The following is a 21,621-nucleotide window of genomic DNA, read 5'->3' as shown; positions in this document are numbered from 1 at the left end:
CAAACTTAAAGAAACAATTTCCTACTGTTGCACTGAAATATGATAATATACCCGTCTAGCACCTAAAGGGAGACTATGAAAAAGTTGAAGAGAAACTCTTTATCAGGGAGTGAAGAACAAGGGGTAATGGCCTCATACTAAAGGAGGGTAGATTTCAATTTGATAGGAGGACAAAATAGTGAGGCACTGGAATAGGTTGTCCAGAGAATCTGTAGATGCCCCATCTCTGAAAGTGACCAAGGACTGGTTGGATGGGGCTTTGAGCAATCTGGTCTGATGGAAGGTGTCCCTGCCCATGTCAGGGAGACTGGTACTGTACACTAGAGCATGGTTATTTCTTTCCAATCCAAATCACTCTATAACTCTATGATAATGTTTTTCATTAATAATAGATAGTATAAAATAAATATTTAAGCATAATTGTTGATGAAATATCTAAAACTATAAGAGCTTCTACAAATGTTTTTCAGAGACATGATTTTTGCATCTACCAAGTTGCAACCAAGCAAACAAAGTTATTTTAATTCATTATTTTAATTGCCAACTTGTGTCTACAAAAATAGGCAATAAGACTCAGAGAGGCTATTTACGTGGACTAGTCTATTATGTATGTAAGTGTAGGACTGATGCTAAGTATTTTCTTATAGAAACCTTTGTCTTCTGAAGATGGTGGCAAAACTTCAGTTTTGTACAAAGAAGCCAGTCTCTGTTTATCCATCTCCTTTACACCTTGCTACATCATCTCTATACCTGGTAGGAAAATCACTATGTTGCTTGGAAAAATCTCCTTGTATCTCTCTGGCTCATCAGTTTACCAGCTTTTAAAGCTCTGTTGACATTGTTTGTAGTTTGTAACTTCTCTCTCCCAATAGTTTTCAATTAGTTTAGGAAGCATTTGTAACTCTCTGAAGCTTTCAATTGTTTATATAGAGTTTGCATAAAAGTGAAATGGAAGAATCCAGACATTGGAAATATTACCAAACATTCAAAATGCTCAGCATCCTGTTAACTCTTCTCCATGTCCTCATATTTTTATGTGCATACCTTGCAGTCAAATGAACAGCATAAGAACCAAGGAGGGAATTTCTCAAATACTCCGAATAGCCGCACATCACTACAGATTATGACTGCTTGGATTTAGGTAACATTTTTTGGCTGAGGAAACATTCCAATGGGATAGATTAATCTATGTAAACCACACAGCTCAGCTGTTCAGCATTCTAAATAGCCACCTCCATCTTCTTTCAGCACAAAAATGTGCATTTTTTCCTATAATAAATATATTTTATAACAGCAATAAGGCAACTCCAGGGTGTACGGTTATCACGAGATAATCATACCCTAGAGGGATTTGCAGATACTTGGCTGTGCCTCATAATACCCCATGTGTGTATTTATCTCATGATAACCCTACTCTCTTTTGTATCTTATTGCCTAATTATCCTCTGCTAATGCAAAATACTAATTTTTTGTCTGAAACAATATGTGCAAGAATGCATTGCTAACAATTACTATAGGACGTTGACAAACAATACTGTCACTACTTTATATTTTTTCCAGTTGGAAATTTACATAAAGAACCAACTTCGGATGTTTTTTCCAAACCACTTCAAATCCTTTTAGGCCCTGCAAACTAAAATATTCAGAGCTGCTCAGGTAAAAATCTATTAAAAATTCCATGTACCTTCTCACAAAGATTTATATCATTTTACTTACATAAAACATTAAATTCTTTCTTCTGTACTTATACTTCTTTTGTATTTCAATTCTAGTACACAGAATGTGGTTTTCTGCTTATTTCTTGTAAATCCTGAAGGGACTCCACTTCTACTGTAGAACTACAGACCTGAAATTTATTTGAGATTATCTTTTTTTTTTTTTTTTTTTTTGTGTGTGTGTGTGTTTGTTGATGTGCAAGTGGAAATTAATAACTAAATCCAACATTTTTTTTTTTTTTACCAGAAATGTAAGTTATAACAGAAATGTAACAGATAAAGAAATATCTAAAGGAAGGTGGGAGGCAAATGGATGAGGTCAGGCTCTTCTTGGTGGTATGTAGTGATAGGACAGGGAGTTATGGCCTAAGATTTGACTGTAGGAAGTTCCTTACTAACACGTGAAAGAACTTCTATGCATAATGGAGCTCTGGAATAGTTTGCCCACAGAAGTTGTGGAGTCTCCTATGGAGATATTCAAGATCTGTCTGGATGCCTACCTGTGCAACTATTTTTTTTTTTTGTAGGGTACCTGCTTTAGGAGGAGTGTTGGACTCAATGATCTTTTAAGATCCAACCCCTGCAATTCCATGATTCTGTGATTCTGTGAAACCTTTGGACTATCCACTAGGCTGTGAGGGAAAGATACATACACTACAATTAGCAGTACAACCATCCACGTAGCACCAGTATTTCCCCTCTAAACCATGCCCCTTAGTACAACATCTAAACATTTCTTGAACATCTCCAGGGATTGTGACTCAACCACCTCCCTGGGCAGTACATTCCAGCACCTGCCCACTCTTTTAGAAAATAACTTTTTTCTAACAACCAACCTGAACCTCCCCTGTCACAACTTGAGGTCATGCCCTCTAGTCCTATCACTAGATACTAAGGAGAAGAGGCTGACTCCCACCTCAACACAACCTCTTTTCGTGTAGTTATAGGCAGTGATAAGGTCTCCCCTGAGCCTCCTCTTCTCCAATCTCAGCTCCCTCAGCCACTCCTTATAAGACTTGTGTTATGACACCCCACCTACCTCCGGACACTCTCATATAGAATAAGTCATGGAGAAGTCCTGTTTTTACATATGCCATTGGCCATAGTCTTCCTCAATTCTGTGGATGTTTTAAGAGCTATGCATATGTTAAGTTTCTGTAATAAAAATAAAAATCCATTTTGCTGAATTAAATTAAAGACTAAATAATCTTTCATACTCAAATCTAAAAGATACCAGCCTGCTTTCTGGCTCCAGTTTGTCGACAGTTTACGGGCTGGTGCAGCCTAGTTCCATGACTAGAGGGGCAGAGGGATTTCGCAAAATCTGCGCCTCTGGAAAAAAGGAACAGGGGACCCCAAAATAATTAAAAACAGCAGCAATAATCTGAGGAGAAACAAACTAATTTACTAAATATAGTATCGGAATGCAAGATAACACACCATAATACAATATAATCAGAATTGAAGCTAATAAGTCAAATATAACGAGAGAGAATGTCTGAAAGGTGGATAGGCCTCACCATAAAGCTGAGGTGAGATGCGCAGTCCAGTTGAGCAGCAGGGAGATGAAGAAGAGAAGACAAAGAAGAGTCAATGAAGAAGAGCACATCAGGTGACCTTGCCAGGAGTTACATCGTCTCTCTGACCGCACTGCTGGTCTTTTTCTGCCACAAGAACACATCAGGTCTTTTTCTGCCACCACTTTCCAGCTGTTTGGCCTCCTGCATGTACAGCTTCATGGTCCAAACCATATATTTCACAAAGATGAAAATTACTAAAAGTATTCCATTCCTTCCAACCCCATATTTTTCACAAGTGATTGATTACAGAGCAGCCAGCTCTCACAAGAGAGACACAGTTTTGTCCTATGCTATCATGCAGAGATATTTCTATACCATATATATTCACATCTATCTTTCTCATAACTAATGCTTTTCTTTTGTTATAATTAGGAAATAATAATGACAAAAGTATATTTGCTGCTAAAGTAATAGTAATTATTTATTATTTTCCACATAAAAACATTTTAAAAAATTTCTAGCATAAAGTTACTGGAGAATAATATACTTTATTTTTTCTTACTTTTTTTTTTTTTTACTTTTTTTTTTTTTTAAATTAAATTAAATTAAATTAGCAAATTAAAGTTATGGAGCTGTTACGGAGCTGGCATTAAGAAATTCCATTTTGCACTGCAAGACTTGTAACTTTGGATAAAAGTTGGTCTTGTCTTCTTGCATGACTCTCAATTCTGTCAATATCCTAAATATTCAGTATCTTGATTTATTCTTTTATTAATACTTGTTATGAATGCTTCCACTATTATTTTCATGCTACACTGTTATCAGAATCAACCTGGAGACTGGATAAATTTTTCAGCAGAGTTGCATTTGCTTGGTACACAAATGCCCACATTTTTCATCACTGTTCCTACTCATGCTTCAAAAAGCAGACGTGCTTACCTCCAGGGATTGTCAGGCAGCTTCAATTCTTGTGAATGCATGATTTTCACAGCTGATATCCTGAAAACATCTTAGTTCATAGAAACCATGGGGCTCCTATGATTCCTTGAAGAGATACAGCAGAACGACATTCCTTTGAGTGAAAAATGACTCCCAGCTAGACAAATATGGTCTCAGAATAACAAAAACAGCAATATATTAAAAAAAAAAAAAAAAAAAAAAAAAGTGGGGAAGGAGTGGTGGGGAGGGGTAGGGAGGGAATAAACAAAAAGCCACAGCAGAGACAGAGGCTTCTATGGTTACGTTAAAAACTGATTTTCTCATCAGGGAAAGCAACAATTTTTATTTTTTCAGCAAAACACTGGCATTTGTAATATTTGATAAGTAAAATAGTAGTCTAAGAGAAATATGCATGATTACTGCCCATTCACATTCTCCTCCACTGACCCTTGCTAACCAGAGTGGAAATCGGATATAAAAACAGAATGTAAAGATAGACCACAGGGGTGAAAAAAAATGGAAAACAGAATTTCTGTTCCAAATTAAACTACATAAGTAGGGAAAAATATTTTAATTTATTTTTCAATATGTGGACATTTCCTTTAAAGCCAGGATTCACAAGGATTCACAATACTGGAGAAATAGCATTAAGATAGTGTGCCAAAATTTTTCTGTATTTTCTGAATAACTTTCTAAATGAATTCTAAATGTATCACTTCAACATCTCAGTATAACCTTCTCTCCTTCCCTGGCACAAGTGAAACTTTTCTCAAAAGTTGAACTGGTCAGCAAAAAAGATAGTTGGGCTTCCTAACATAAGAATACTTTACCTCTTCAAAAATCTCTCGTTCTGACTTCCTATCACACTTCCTTACAAATTAAATATTGCCATTTGACAATTTATGTTTAAAGATGTAATCCAATTTTGCACCTTAAAAAGCAATTTTGCTTTTATTATTATTATTATTATTTTTATTTTTTTTTTTTTTAATCGAGATGTTTATATATGATTTCAAATTATATGGCTGAAAAATTATTGTGTGACAGCCATACCTCCCTGGACAGATAGTCACAGTTATTTTCTGAATAGAGGTCTTCAAAATGAGTTGAGCTCTTCCAGGTAAGGTGGAATGTATCTATAACAAAATAAAAAACAAACAAACAAACATACAACACTTGGTCTGGCACTGTACACCTAATTTCTATGGTTTTCACTCCTGAGCTCAAGCTTTTCAGAGGAGTTTAATGTATTAAAATATAAATAGTTACATCTGAGATCACAAGCTGTTAGAAAAAGAACGCGAAGTGTTCTAATCCCAGAGGAAAACCTTGTTACCTTGTTTAAGTGATTAAATTTTTGCATTGAAAATCTTGGAAATCTCCAGGAGTGGAATCTCTCCTTGTCAGAATTTTCAATAAAAGAGCAGCTGCGAATATTGAAAGTATTAAATAAAAATTACCAACAAGCTGTCTTACCTACGTGCCCTCAACAGAAAGGAAGGGCAAACATGAGCAGGTAGTCCTTGTACATCAGTCAAAACTCTGACAGCTACTATGTAACATCTGACAACACTGACATGTGCTTTACTCCTTAAGATATTCCCTTAACTGAACCATAATAAGACAAATAAATTAGTAATAGAGCTTCTCCTGTCAATGTCCTTTCTTGCAGACTTCTCACATTGTTGATTAGCATTGTTTGAAGTGCTTCATCAACACGTTTACTTCCTTAAGGAAAAAAAAAAGAAAAGATACTGAATTATTTTATTACTTAAAAAAGAGAGAGAGAGAAAGAGAGAGAAAGAAATAATGAGAACCTGATTCCTCATGATCACTTATTCATTTCTTGAAAAGTGACAGACAAAAATCAGCATACTGCTTCCCAACTGGTCAGACATTACAGATCAAATCAGATTTGGTTTCCATTTTGTTGTAGAAGCAGCTCTGTCGTACAAACCTCTTCAGAAATCAGAAGAATAGCCTGTTGAGTTTAACCTAATTGTTGGGTTGCACTGCAGATTAAATGAGAATAATATTTTTTTAGAAATTAAATAAGAGAAAAAAAGAAAAGAACACCTGTCAGTGATCTCTTTATTAGTTCACCTTTTTGTGTCAAGATGCGTAACTGTGAAGGAGAAAGTGACTGACAGGGCGCTAAGTGTTCATTAATCAGCATTAATGGTCCTGACTAGCCTCACACAGATATTCAACACACAGTCCTGCCCACAGGCTTCATCTTCTGTGGTCAGGCATTGACCTTCAGTCCCTGTCCCAGCTCAGTGCTGGAGTCTTGCATGGATTTCCCTGGGATCAGATTTCCCCTGCCACGCTACTCCATGTCATGTCATTCCTGTTCCATCAAACCCAGTAGGGTCAGTAATGCTTGCTAATGCTCTCATAGTCATGACAGTGACAGTCAGAGGAAAAAACAACTGTGTAAGGAGTTCTACAAAATATATTTGTATGGCATTAATATTACTTTGCTACTGTCATATATCCAGTCTTTTCTACATACATATCCAATTTAATAATGATAATTATTATGACACAAGTAAAGATTAGAAAATAGGACCACTAAGATTCATATGCTACGTAGATGCCTATCATCGTAGAACCATTACATTATTGTGCTCCACTATTTAATTAGTGTTTTCTGGAAACTCAAACTTTCTTATCATTGAGAAAAATCATGCTGCACAGCATAACAAGGTAAGAAATTTTTTAATCCTTCCATTCAAATGTGAAATGCTGCTTATGTGTTTAGGGGATTGTACTTCTATTTAATAAGGCATTAATTACACAAAGTTTTTCAATCATTGTTTGACTTTGTGAATATTTTTGTGCTTGCTATCTAAGAAAAGACTGTATTTATTATCTTGACAGAAGATAATAAATGTTGCATGGACTGGAAGGCCATTGAAATATTAAAATACTAATCATTGAGAACAGAAATATCACAGCCAATATGCTGACTAATAAGTATTGCTTCGAGACGGCAATAGGTTTTAAAGGTTCCCTATGATTAACAGCAGTTCAGCATAGTGAACTTGAAGACCATATAGAATACTGTGCCCATTAAACCATATCCCATAGTGCCATATCTACTCATTTCTTGAACAAGTCTAGGTAGGGATGGTGACTCCACCACATCCTTGGGCAGCTTGTTCCAATGTCTTATCACCTTTTCTGAGAATTTTCCTTAACATCCAGCTTGAACCTCAGCTAAAGCACATTCATCTAGTTACCACAATCACAATTTAGGAAATTTCATTTCCAGACTAATCTGAACTGGAAAGCACTATTCTTGTTCTACTTTATCTTACACATGATTTCTGATGACAATGTATTAAAATCTAATGTTTCCACAGGGGTTAATTTACTTGAAATCTCTGAAGTTTATGATGAATCTTCCACTGAGAAGCTCTGTACTTCCAGACAGCATCTCAGCATTTCAGTCCATTTTTTAAGGGAACTTGTTATCTCTCCAGCTGTGGAAAGAGCTTATATTCTCATTAACTGACAATTATTCTAAATGGCCTTATTCTAAATTTTTTCTTTCTTTAGGTTAGTGAAGAGTGAAGAAGTTCTTTACTGTGAATACAGATAACCCCCTATCAGTGATTCACTTTTCTTATTTTTTATTCTTACAACTAGCATTTACTACTTATCAACTTGTTCTCTTTGTCTTTACACAAACTCAAAAAAAGAAAAAGAAAACATCAATACATACCTGTAAGAAATTAAGTCTACCTACTTAAGCATGAAACACAACTATTTTATAGTTGAAAAGTGGAAGAAAAAAAAGAACAAATGGACAGTTGTGAAAGCACAACTAATCCATGCTCATGCCCTTGTTCTTCATTTGTTGTTGGAGTTAATAATCCTACTTTTAAATCAGTCTTTTCAAGAGGGTATGACATTAAATGTGCTTGTTGAAAGATACTTGCAAGAAACCATGCAAAACAACATGTTTCTAGATAGATTCAGTGTCATATGTCTATCTATGAATGTCATACATGCAAGATTTGCAGAAAAAATATAGGTATATATAAATGCATATATATGTACGTATATGACTTTTAAAATGTTGCTGTGATAGGTTGGTACTCCTTTGAGAAATTGCTCAACTTTTCGATACACAATAAAAGGTTTTCAAAATTTTCAAAATCAATTTTAGGAATTAAGGCAACCATGACCTTACTTTGTGAATGTACACGTGTTATTTATGGTGCACTACATGCAAATTGTTTCACTGGTTATAGAGAACCAACTATTTATCTTACTTGAATCCATATCATAGGATTTTGCATGTAATGTAAATGAAGCAAAAGACACTTCAAGCCATTCAGTCATTACTATTTCTTAAACAGAGGATATGATGTGGATGTAGAGAGAAAAATGAGGTACTTATTGAGAATGAAATATAATTTTTGTTTCTTTGCCAGACAGATAATGCAGCTGTAAAAATTCTTGGCCAGCTAGCAACTGTAAAGAATATAATGTCAGTAGTATTTACTTTAGAAAGTCAGTTTATTATTGTTATTAAGTATGAGTGATGTTCTCTTCAACTCTCAAATATGATGACAATTCCAGAAAAGAACCACAGCTGAAGGATAATAAATTAAACTTTGCACTCATTATGAAGAAAATATTTTTGATACAAGTAGCAACAACAGTGACAACAACAACAAAAAATTAGAGAGTGTTTAAAAAAAAACAAAAACCAGAAGGATTAGAAGCTTCAGTTGCTTCCACCTAATATGATGTTTTGTTTCCAATTTTTGTAAAGATCAAGCTCAGGAAATTGCTTGAAAACTAATTCCAGTAAAAGGTTATGATTACCTTTTCTATGAAGCTCTGTTTTATTTAATGAAGCATTGTTATTTACCTAATAAAACTTAACACTAGAAATTAATTATTTGTGAAGTACTTTTGATTCCTGAGGTTTCTTTGGGCAGTATTAGAGGCTACATGAAAGTGTATCATGAAAGTTGTATAAATCTAATTAACACACAACTAGTTCACAGGGCCTGCTCCATGTTCATGGAGCTCCACCTGCTTAGTAGCTCTTACAAAGAGCTTGTGATATCACATGAGAAAGAAAGCCAGAAAAAATACTGTTATTTATACTCTGCTTAACAAGTTCATCTATAACATATCCCTCAGCACAGGTAACAAAAAAAGGACTGGTTCTGATAGTCCAGCTCTATTTGATTCATTTCTATTCTAAAAATGTCTACACTTGAGGGAAGAATTCTTGGAAATAAGTATTCTACTAGAACATACAGATCCTTATGTGACTGCTTGTGGGTATGCAGATATTTCTATGGTCTACTTCTTTGATACTTTCAAATTCAAATGAGGATGTGTTCTCCTTCTTCAAACTTCCACTTCTTTATTTTAAAACTCAATAAAACTTTCTCCAGACTTTTCAGAATACATTTAGGGTAGAGGACTAGCTGAACTAGTTTTCAGTTCACACGTATCTTCAAAAGCTGAGTTACATCTGACTAGTCTGAGTGTCCTAGATCTCTATACTATGTTGTAAAATTTCACTGAGTTTAGGAAAGATGAATCAAAATAGACTTTCCCCACTATCGTCTCATTGACAATATGAAGGGTATACAAACACATAAACATGACCTCCTACTTGGGAAAGGAAATAATTTTTTTTTTTTGCCTTTTTGTCAGTGGTTCAAAAGATGTACCTTTTTACTTGTTTCCAATTCAGTCAATTCCTAAAGAGCATAACAAAGAACAACATCATTCCACCTCAGTGTGAACCTGCTCAGCTTTACATATACCACAGTTCAGATCCCTTCTATAATCCTCTGAACATATTATTCATGATGAAAAACTCAACATCAAAAAATTAAGAATGAAACTGAGCACAAGATTTTCAGTTCTTCAAGCTGGGGCTTCTCATGATATGCAGGATTTCCTCTGAGAGCACACTTGACATGTTAAAGAAGTTCTGGCCTCTGGGTTGAAAAGGTCATTCCCAATGTCTAAAGTCTAGCAATTCCAGACCGTGTACAGCTGTAATAATGTTACTGGGCTTCGTCCAGATTAAAATATGGTTTACTTGTTTCACACTATGACATCAGTATTTCTCTCAGTAACCACAATTATGAATAATTCTTTTCAGCAATTTTTAATGGACAGTTTTCATACATACTTGTCTATTAATAAAGCATCAAACAACTCTGGATTTCAAGTTATCACTAACAGATGAAAAATGTGGAGAAGTGAGGCCTAAATTCACCTCTCTTAACTGTCAATGCAATCACTCACATTAAAAACAGGCATCCGTTACAGAGAGTGGAGGGGACAGCACAATTCCTGGTGATTCAGTCCTTAATTGCAGGTATGACCTGCAGTTGTGTTCTTCATCTGGGTAGAATGAAATTCGGTACTAAAGACAAGGTCACTTAACTATTCTTTTATTCTCATAGCAGTACAAAAGATATGCAGCTCTAATCTAAGAGCTGACTTTTGGTTTGTTTTAATTGCCTTCCTTTTTCTATCACAGAACATTCACTGAGAAAAGAGATGCAGATATGGACAGGACAATCCTTTAAAAGTTGAGGCTTTCATTCTGAAATCGAGACATTTTAATGATAGCCTCCTAAAACCACAAATTTGCAGAGTATAAAATGACAATACATCTGGCAAGGAAAAGTAAATCCCTCCTTACATCTAAAACTAATATCTAAGCAGCAAAAATAATTTTTAAAAGGCCTTTTTAATTATTCTCCATAGTAACTTTTCTTTTAGGATCACCATATGTACCCAATTACCCAGCGATCTCACTTTAAATTTGTATGGCACATTAGGGTCTTATTGTTCTGGATTGCAAAGGGATACATTAACATGTCACATATTTTGCTATTTATGTTTCCTTGGCAATTAAAAAAAACAAACAACACATGTCATTAACAGTGATTAGTACTAAGGTCACCTTTTCAACCTGAGAAACAGAATAAAAGCCTCAGAAAGCTAATAAAATGAAGTACAGAAGTGTCACTGGATAGAAGTTTGGGGAGAGGAAGCTGAGGCTTGCTGCTGACATCATGATTTGAATAAAATGATCAGACTCAGTTAATAACACAATACCATGAACACTGTCTTCTGTTTGTGATTAGGTTCCTTCATCTTCCACTTAACTTGCAATTATTGGCTTTAATACCTAACATTAGCTGGGATTTTGGTCAATCTATACAAAACCAATAAGTGAAGGTAAGGTCTCTGGGTTAATCAGCTGGAAATCTTTCCTAGAAGTTCCAGATGATCAATCCATTATTCTATCAATAACATAGAAATAGACACCCTTCCACTGCTAAAGTTTTTTGGCCTCTAAATGTAAGCCTGACAGCACTGAGTTATGTGCTTTTATCCACAAGGAATGGATAAAATTATGATCCCTGACAAGAAATTATCCTTAAGCACTTATTAATAAAGGCAAATAAAATTTCACATACCAGCATGCAAATCTTAAAGTAGGACTTTTATTTTATTGCTTTTTGAGGCAGGTGAAGTAAATAGTTAAAATCATCGCCCTGGTATTATTGTTTAATTAACTCATTCTTAAGGATTTTTAGCGATGGGAAATCTCCGAGTTAGAGCATGAGCTCTTTCTAACCAAGCTATCTGTCTTCTTGGTCAGCTATTATTCCCCTCAGCTGTGCCAGACATTCATTAAACACAGCCTCAATGATTCTTTAGGGGCAGGGCACAATTCCTGAGTTTTGAATGCTGCTACTCAATTCACTGTGCATCTGAAAATAGAAGCAAGGTAAACAATCGTCCTCTAAGATTTGTATATACTGCCCAGTGAGATAAAAAAAATAATGCCTCTTACAATATTTAAACAGAAGAGGTATCATTTAATCATGAAAGATCAGTCTTACCTGTCATTAAAGAGCATGCCTTTCAGATTATTCTCTGAAGATGCCTTTCCTGTGGTGGATCTGCATTGCTATCAAGATAGAAAAGAAATTCTTCTAATTAGTTTACTACAATGAAATAGTTTGCGAAATAATAAATAAAAAATAATGTTTTGCAAAATATTTGAAAAACCATTCATAAATGAATTTTAAGTCCTTTAATTTTGAAATATTTTTCTTTAAAAGTGACTGAAGTATTCTCAAATCTTATTTTTCGTTCCTATACTTTACCTCTTTTCTATTACCTTGCTTTGTAGAAATAATAAAATAGAAAAATAAAATAATTATTTTAATAGTAGACAAAAATAAAATTGTAAAACACCAGTACAGCTAATCAATCTTTCTTGAAAGAATCTTATATGAAATTAACCTCTGATTGTAGCTGCCACTATCTTTTTTTCTTCCCCAGTATCATGCAAATAAGGTGGAGAAAATAATTATTTCAGTGTAAAGAAAAAAGGCGTCTTTTCTGCTTTTAATAATACTTACTCTACTCCAGGTAAATGTTAGTTGAGAATAACTTCTAGGAAATCTATCCATTCCATCCAAAAGATGCCAAGAAAAAAAAAAAAAAAGTGATGAATAAAAAAATAAGACATTATTTTCTCAGTTACTATACCATGCTCTATGCTCTTACTCATCTCAGGTATCTCAGAATCATCACGAAGTAGTTTCTTTCTTTCTGTGACTTATAGGCCAGGAGTGAGTAAGAGTGACTGAAGAGGAATTTTTTCCAACAGAGCTTTCCACTGGTGATAGTTTTTAAATAGGCCTCTCTAGTCACTCTACTGCTAAATAAAACCAATTAGGAAATGTAGTTAAACCCTGAGGCTAAGTAATAGATTTTATTTACTAAACCATCACACAAATTTACTCTTCAACTGGAGTGGTCCCATTAAAACAACCTGCTGGGGATGGACAGACAGTTGCATGTACAGTTCCCCAAATCAAGAGCTGTTGTTGGCAAGGAGGTGTGGAAAAGTAAAACAGCATGCCAGTGTAGGGGATACTACTTAAAAAAAAGGGGCCATATATCCCAATAATGTTTTATCTGTTAGTACAAACATGGCCACATGGTTCAAAAATATATATGTATGAAAACTACATCCACTATATCCAGACACTATGAAAACTCATTTTAGAGACAAGTACCTACTTGCAATGTACCGTATGACATACCAAATTGGAAAACAAGGCTTCCAGATCCCTATGTGTATTATCTACTTAGTGTTTCCCGAAGATAATGAAATTTAATATGAGAAAAGCTTACTTGAGCAATAATATATATAAGGGAGACTATGTCCGACATCACCAGTTGCATCTGACATACACACAAAGAGCAAATAAACAGCAACAAAAAACCCTCATATGCAAAGCCTTCAGAAAGAGATTATTTTTTTCTCTATTGTTTTCCCTTGAAATTAATTGGATGCTGCTCAGGTTGCTAAACAAAACAATAAACTACATGATGGTTATATACAAGTGCACCAGCACAAAAAAAAAACCAAAAAAAAAACAAAAAAAAAACTTTTAAAATCTTGTAAATATTTTAACATATTGACCTTTAGTTCACTATGCTGGCATTATTTGTCTAGTTTGTTATATAAAATAAGCTAATATTCTGTTATATACTTAGTTATCATGCTCAAAAACTAACTTCCCTAAACAGTTGTTATGCAGAATGATACCCTTTTAAGCATGCTCTTTGACAAAGCTGAATTTTACTACTTTAACAAAAGCGAAATGATGAACTTTACTTAAGGTTTGAGAGCAAACTTCAGACAGTTATAGACTGAAATGGGAAAAAGAAGACTATTTATATTAACTTTAGTTTTCCAGTTCAGAACTAAGTTTTACTTGAAAATTTAAAACTCTCAAGTAGAGTGATATTCATGTTTTTGTAGCATTTTTTGAAGTTTTCCATCTTCATTTTTTAGCTTTTTTCTCTTTTGCTTTCTTTCTTACTTTTTCTTTCTCTGTGTGTAGTAATCAGAGCATTTTATGACCATCCCCAAACCCCATTCAAGGATGTAAATGACCTAAGAAGACATGAAGAACTGGGGAATCTGCTTCAAGATGTCTAAATAATATTTCACATGAATATTAGTGGAACAATATGATCTAATTGTGCTTTAATAATTGCATAAACAATTATTTTCCCAATACTGTAAAATTAATTCAAGGTTTTATGTCATTAGTGACATCTTCCCGAGATGGATATTTATAAGCACTTTGCACATACATATATGGAAAAAAATCAGAGCTAAACCTTCTCTATCTTAATTGTATAAGTCTGTAAAGTTTGTATGATGCATAATATTTTTCTTTTTACTTTGGATACAGAATGGTCACTCCCCATACTTTTTCTTAAGTATCATTAGTTATGCATGAGAAAATGTGTGATTATGGGGGGATATGGCTCTCTTCCCTGATGCTATTAATTCAAGTTAGTCAATAACATAGTGAATTTTTTATTTTTTACCCATAACAGATAATTCATATAGCACTTGAGCAAGTATCTGCATATGTATCTATTTGCTGTTACACACCCCTGTAACATACGTCTTGCACCACAGAAATTATTAATAAATAGGAGGTCAGATTCAACAATAAATTCCAGCTCTTTTGTACTGCTACATCCAATATAAGCCAGCTGTATGAAGGTCTCATCTGAGTGATTCAGATGGATTACAGTTATTTTGACTTGGTGACATCAAACAAATCGGTCCACTTGTATTGATGAGACTTGGCAAATACCTCCTTTGAAATTGTCCCAAGTGTATAAGAAAATACAACCTTTCAACAATTTTTTAAAATATCCACCTTAAAAATCAGAATCTGAAGAGATAAGGTCATGTTAGTGAAGATCGACAGTAAAGGTTAACCATTTCAAGAGTACATCTGTAAGAAGTTAAAATACACCGTAGCAATTGAACTGATGAATATAGATCAGCATTCTAGTCCCATGTCTTGTTTAATTGCATGAACAAAAAAGATGACTTTTAAGCATTACATTATTTCCCAGTGCAAATTCCCTTCAAATTCTGAAAATGAATATTTGAAAAAGGAATGAAATCCATTTTGTTAACAACAAACAAACAAACAAACAAAACCTCATCAGAGACACTTCAGTAAATGAGCTGAAACTTAAAAACATATTTCTGCCTATTCCTGAAGAGAATCTTCATGAGATCAGAAGAATATTAAAAAGCAGAAATATTCAACATCTGTTGCTGTGTTGCAGGGAGGCAAGACAAAGTTAAATTAATGCCATGTGTGGACAAATATGATTTAAAAATCCAAATTTGTTGGAAATCCAAAATAGGTTGTCAGGTTTGTATAATAAATAAAATCAAAGATAAAGGATTATTTTTTTAAATTCTCACCCTGAAAAATTAAGAAATCCCTCAATCAAAAAAACAGAAAAATATGCTTTCATATAATATAAAATATCTACTACATTCAGGGAAATGAATCAACGCATACAATAAAAGAGCAAGTCTGAAAAGAATCATGTAAGAATGAATTTAGGTCAAATGATCAAGACAAAGTAACATATTGTTATCTGCCTTTGGCACTTGCAGTGTTGTCCACTTTTGAGAGACCATATTTCAAAAATCTCTTCTGTCAGGAAATGTTACATCCTAGGTTACTGCTCGCACATTTTCCCTTTCTTTTGCAGAGGAATCTGCACATGACTGTCTCCATAAAGAAATTGACATTTCTCTCATCACGGTTTCTCACCACAGTTTCATTACATTTTCTGAGTAATCAGCTTATAAGATGTCAACAAAGCAAGTTGATGTAAGAAGTTGTTCAAGCTCTATACTGCAATAGATATTGGTCTTTTTGGACTGGGTGTGCTGTTCTGTAGATCACTATACTTGTAGCTTCCCATTATGTTCTGCCTTGTAGATATATTACTTCAAGGATACATCAACAATATATTCTTTTGTAGCTATGGGCTTCTGCTATATATTTGTAATCATTTATTGCCCCAGCATTTTCTCAGACAGAGGTCAGAACTTGCTCGAAGATATTTGTGGAGTAGATTCTGCAATTAATATAGCAGCGGCATCCACTTTCACTGACTAAAAAAATTCAGACTTACTTTGTGGCTGATAGGACAACATAAACATTCAGCAGTGTTGACTAATTCTAAACATAATGCATATTTGATGTCTGGGGTTGTTCTAAGACACAGGAAAACACTTAACTATAAACAATGCAGTAGGTTGATACATAGAATAAGCTGACATGTTTCTGTAGCTTTGCCATATCTATGGCTTGATAAATAACTACTGGAGAAAAACAAAACAAATCTCCTCATACATTATTGTTTTGAAGAAAAGATGGCTCACACTGATTCCTTTCAGCTAGGGAAACCAAATAATCCAACTGAAAATGTTTATAAAACAGAGAGGCATCTAAGCTACTACTGTGTTAAGGGAAAAATTAAGAAAACACCCTGAGATGTTTTAATGAGTTTAATTGATTTTGAAATTTAATGTGATTCTAGGCAAGAAGTGTTTGGCTTTTAAAAAAGCATAGTAATGACTAAATATTCTCTTACTAAGTCTTCTGGAAGGATAGTCCAAGCCTTTTCATCAGAAATAGGGCTAATGCACTTTACTAAAAAACAAACAAACAAACAAACAAAAAACTACCACTCAGACAGTGGTAGTATGTTTCTATGACTTTTCTACCATCCCATTCAGAAGGGTCAACTGCATTTCAGTTATTTTTGCAGTACAGATTTGGGGGAGACATAAGTTGTAATGTTTTAACATTTCTCCCTCTAGCCACTATAAATGTGTCTGATTCATTTAGGTATTCATCCTGACATTCAGCTTATGAACTACTAAGTGATACAAAATAATTGTGCAATAATTGTGGAGAAGAAATATTATGAGTGGGTTAGTTAAAGAAGTCCTCAATATCTGGGTTGTATCAATGTGTAGCCGCAGCCATAGATGTGAATCTGGACCTACATGTATATAACTGAAATAATTACATGAGCTTCTTTCTTAAGACCTTGATTAAATGAACATTTCACAGAGGTTTAAAGAAACAGTAGATAAAAATACGTTGCCTCACTTCCAGCAGTATTAAAAGAATTCAGCCACTGAGTGAAAAAATTTATACTAACTGGTTATTCCAAAATTATTTAAAAATAATTAAAAAAAATACACTTTTGTCTACAGGTGCTAAGTGACCAGAATTTATAATAGCAGACTATGTAATCACAACCTCTAGATTCAGATCTTGAAAGTCAGACTGATCTTCAAGGAAAATTCATGTTTTGTTTTACTGTTAATATATAGGCTTTCAATGAATTCCTAAACTCTCAGTTCAAGGTGGAAATGACCTTTATATGACCCTCTCCATCAGAAAAATGATCATTTACAGTGTGGTTAAACATATGGTTTTCTGACTTTTGGAAACAATATGGAAAACTCAACATACTGTAGTCATATTTTATTTTTATTTTTCATCTTTGGAGATGGGGAAATCTCACAGGCAGTCTCCTTTCGAATTTATGAGGCTATTTCTTTTTTGCATACCTGCAAAGTATTTTAAATGATTCCCTATATAAATCAGACTGAGAAAGATGGACAAAAACAGAATTTATATGCAAAGCAAAACATCAAGATATGGATGACATCCATTGATATATCATACTTAGAATTTTTATCAGCATGTGGTGGAATTTGGGAGAGAAAATCTTGAGTAATGGCAAAAGAACTTTACACAAAATCAATACTTAGGAAAACTGTTTTGTTGTTGTTGTTGAATTTATGTTTCGTATGAAGATATTGGTATATTTACAGTTTTTTTCTCACTGACATGTTTTCTCCAATCAAAGTATCATCTGATTTTGAGAAAGAATTATAGTGTAAAATTTAGAACAGCAAAAGACTAAAAGCAGCTGATCATTTAAATGTGTATTTTAAGTATACTGCTGATAAAGTTCCAATGTCACTGCATGTACCAGCATGGAAAATTTGCCTCTCTACTGTACACACTTAAAGAAGTAGGACATTGGAGTGAGCAGATGGATGCCTTTGTGAATTGTTGTCTTATATTTCTGACTTGTCTGGAAGTTTCAACTTGTATCTATTGGCATGATCTCTGACAACTAAACAGTTTATTTTCTAATTAGAAAAGGAGTAGAGTGAAAGATCATTTGCATCATAAGGACAGAGTGGAAACTCTTTATATAAAGAGTAAGATCTTATTTATGCATAACCCTACATTCTTAAACTATGCCATATTTTCTTCAATGTTTTGAGTTCCGTTATGCTCTCGCAGCTTTCTTTTAGCTACTAAGCTCTTGAAAGACTGAAGATGTAAAAACAAATCCAAAATACTGAATCTCTTCTGTTTCTTAGTGTTATATTAAAAAAAAAAAAAGCACAATTACCACTTTTTAAATAGCCATAAAATATTGCGATGAAAAATGAGTCCAAGTGCAAGTTTCTTAATAGGTATGTCACTCCAAAAGTAGAACCACATATTTAATTCCATGGAAAGTACAATAGAGACAAAGGCAATGCTTGGTAGAGCCAATTCTCATCTATAACACATTTTTCAACACAATTACCACCACTAACTATGTATTTTTGCCAGCCTATGCTGCTCATAAAAATCTGCACCAGTGGAGGTGATCCACTGTCATTGTATTGAAACAGATGACCTACTGCCTCACTGTGCTCACATCTACTGTATGGTCACCACAAACCTTCAACAAGCATTGATGAATGGGTGCCACCTTTTTTTCATGGAATTCAGTGACAAATCTTTGCCTTATACACGCTTCCATGTCAGACACCATTTTGACAGACAGCCCCTCTGCTGCTATCTGTCTCGTGAAAACAAAATGCGGAGGGATGTTGGTGGGAAGTTTCAACCTCTACTGCCATACCAACATTTGCCTCTGACGCTGTGGGCCAACATAATAAAATAGAAGGCTGTGAAAGACAAAACTGTTTTTTTTTGGCTCAAAGTTTGCTTTGTGAGATCTTTTGGTGACAAGACTCTAAACTGACTACTGCAAATATCTATGGGGGCAACTGGTGGGTGTCACTGTGCCACAATACTTCTGCTTATGAATGTAAAGATAAACAGAAATGTGACAAGCGGTTTTTTTCAGGGGTGTGACTTGAAGGAGCAGACCACTGCAAAAGGCAAAAGTGCCTGTGCATGGCCACGAAGGCACCACTCTCTACTAGCTTATCTGTTGGACCAGGTGTGTCACGCTAATGGAGAGAAAAGAAGAAGAAAAAAAAGAAACTGAAAAGTGGGGAGATAAAAGGTCCCCTCTAAACTAAATACTTTGGAGAAGATCTCCCAAAGAAAAGAAACCTTTGGCAGAGGAATTACCTCAGAGAAAAAAAATCTCATAGGAAAGAACACCCTGGGGCTAGCTTGTTACTATGATGCAAAACTTCCTGTCTTTCTTCCATCTCCCATGGTGACCAGAAGAGTTTTTGAGATCAATGGATGCACTAGGAACCACACTGGACCCATGGCGGTGACTGTCTCTCTTGCTTCATACACAGACTTCTTGCTTCTATTTCCTATCTCTTTTCTATCGCCTCTCTTCTCTTCCACATGTCCCTAAGCAACTAGGATTTGTAATAAACTGATCAAGCTAACATTTGACCTGTTGTGTCTTAATCTCACCATCGAGTACACATATGTATTAAAGAACCTTCTCTCCCTCCTATAATTGGAGCAGGACAAAGGCATCATCAGCCCTCTTATATGATCGTGTGCATGAGAACACTAATGACCTCTGCTAAGGAGAACACAGAAGCTATCTAGAGATTAATTTCAATATCTTCTCATTTTATAAGGACATAAGTCTTCTTCTGCTTGGCAAAACAGAAGCATTGTATGTCATCATGATACTTTTGAGTATATAAATATCACAACATACACTGGTAAATCAACTTTACCCAAAATAAAACAGCTGCAACAACACCTAATCTCACTGTAAAGAGGCAACCATTAATGCCTTCATTATCTAGAAGTATCTTCTTTCCCAACAGACTTTATATGTGATGACCCATTTGCCTGAGTTCCACTCACTGTCTCACAGCTACCATTCAAATCACAGTACTTGAAGCTGAATTGACTCTTACGAATGATCTATAGATGGTTTGAATTCCTGCCAAAGATAATACATCTACTGAGGAAAGGAGGGGGACAAAAAGCAATAAAAGAATAAGTTTTATGGGAAGAGCAGTTCCTTTTCCCATAAATGATGAATCAATCCATTATATTTGTGATAATCAATGCCATGGATCCTCTTCATGTCAAGGTAAAAAAAAAAAAGCCTGGTAAAGAGGCAAATCATTATTAATTCATTTATTGCAGTAGCATTAATCATGATGAGCTAATGTGTTATTAATGTGCCTGTAATATGTACTTCCATAGGATTTTCACAGTAATTTAGGAATTAACTATTGTATCATGGTTTTAAGGAGTCATTTAAATTGATAAATAATATTGAAAATCTTTTTAAATAGGGGTAAGCATGAATCTACTGACATACTACCTTTTGGTGGAGACAAGAGGATGCCCTCATCCCACTCCTATGCCCATATGTGCAGGTATATTTACACTCTGCTTTACATTTTCCATGACTTATTGCCTACAGCAAGAGCCAGTCAGCTTTTCAACACTGTGGTCCTGTTCCAGGAAATATTGATGTGGGAGATTAGTAGTTCTGGGAATGAAATCAAAGCTGTGATGATGCTTGCTGGTGTCTAGGAGGAGTTTAGAAGGCATATAAACATTCATCTTTGCACACAGAGGGACACGACTTCACAGATATGCTTCCCATGGGAACCTTCAAAACTGCCATCTGCCATATTCTTATATTTCCTCACATATCACACACTGCCTGTGTATGATCTGCTCTGTAACTGTCTGGTTTAGAATAATTAGTCTTAGATGCAGACAGTTTTCTTAATTTCATATAGTGAGTCAAGCCAAGACACATTTCCTGGACAATCAAACTAAAAAACCCATTCATTGGTACACGTATAACTCCAGTCATTGCATTTATTTTACAGTAGACAAAACAGAGAAGAGTACTGTGCTCATAATCTCACCTAACACTTACATTTCACAGAAAATTATAAAAGTCTACAAATTGGTGGTGATAATCACGCTTTGAACGGCAAATTGGACTAAGTAACCTCCAGTAGTTCCTTTCTATCAATATTTCCACAATTATATGATTCAAATTAACAATAGAAAGGAGATAACATTTACTAGCATAATCTGCTTGTTTTTCCTGGAAATCACAGCTTATTACCCATCCATTTTACACACTAAATGTATTTAGGGCATAATTAGTATTTTTCCAAGCATGAAATACTGCTGTTATACAGAAAATGTTATGTAGTTCATTAAAAGCCAAAACAATACAAACCCTACAACCTTATTTCGTTGTGTGCCTTTAATAAATAATCTTCCAGAGTAATCTAT

Source organism: Tympanuchus pallidicinctus, unplaced genomic scaffold (genome assembly GCF_026119805.1).
Source record: "Tympanuchus pallidicinctus isolate F22 unplaced genomic scaffold, pur_lepc_1.0 scaffold3, whole genome shotgun sequence".
Lineage (NCBI taxonomy): Eukaryota > Metazoa > Chordata > Aves > Galliformes > Phasianidae > Tympanuchus > Tympanuchus pallidicinctus.
This window is presented reverse-complemented; position numbering follows the sequence as displayed.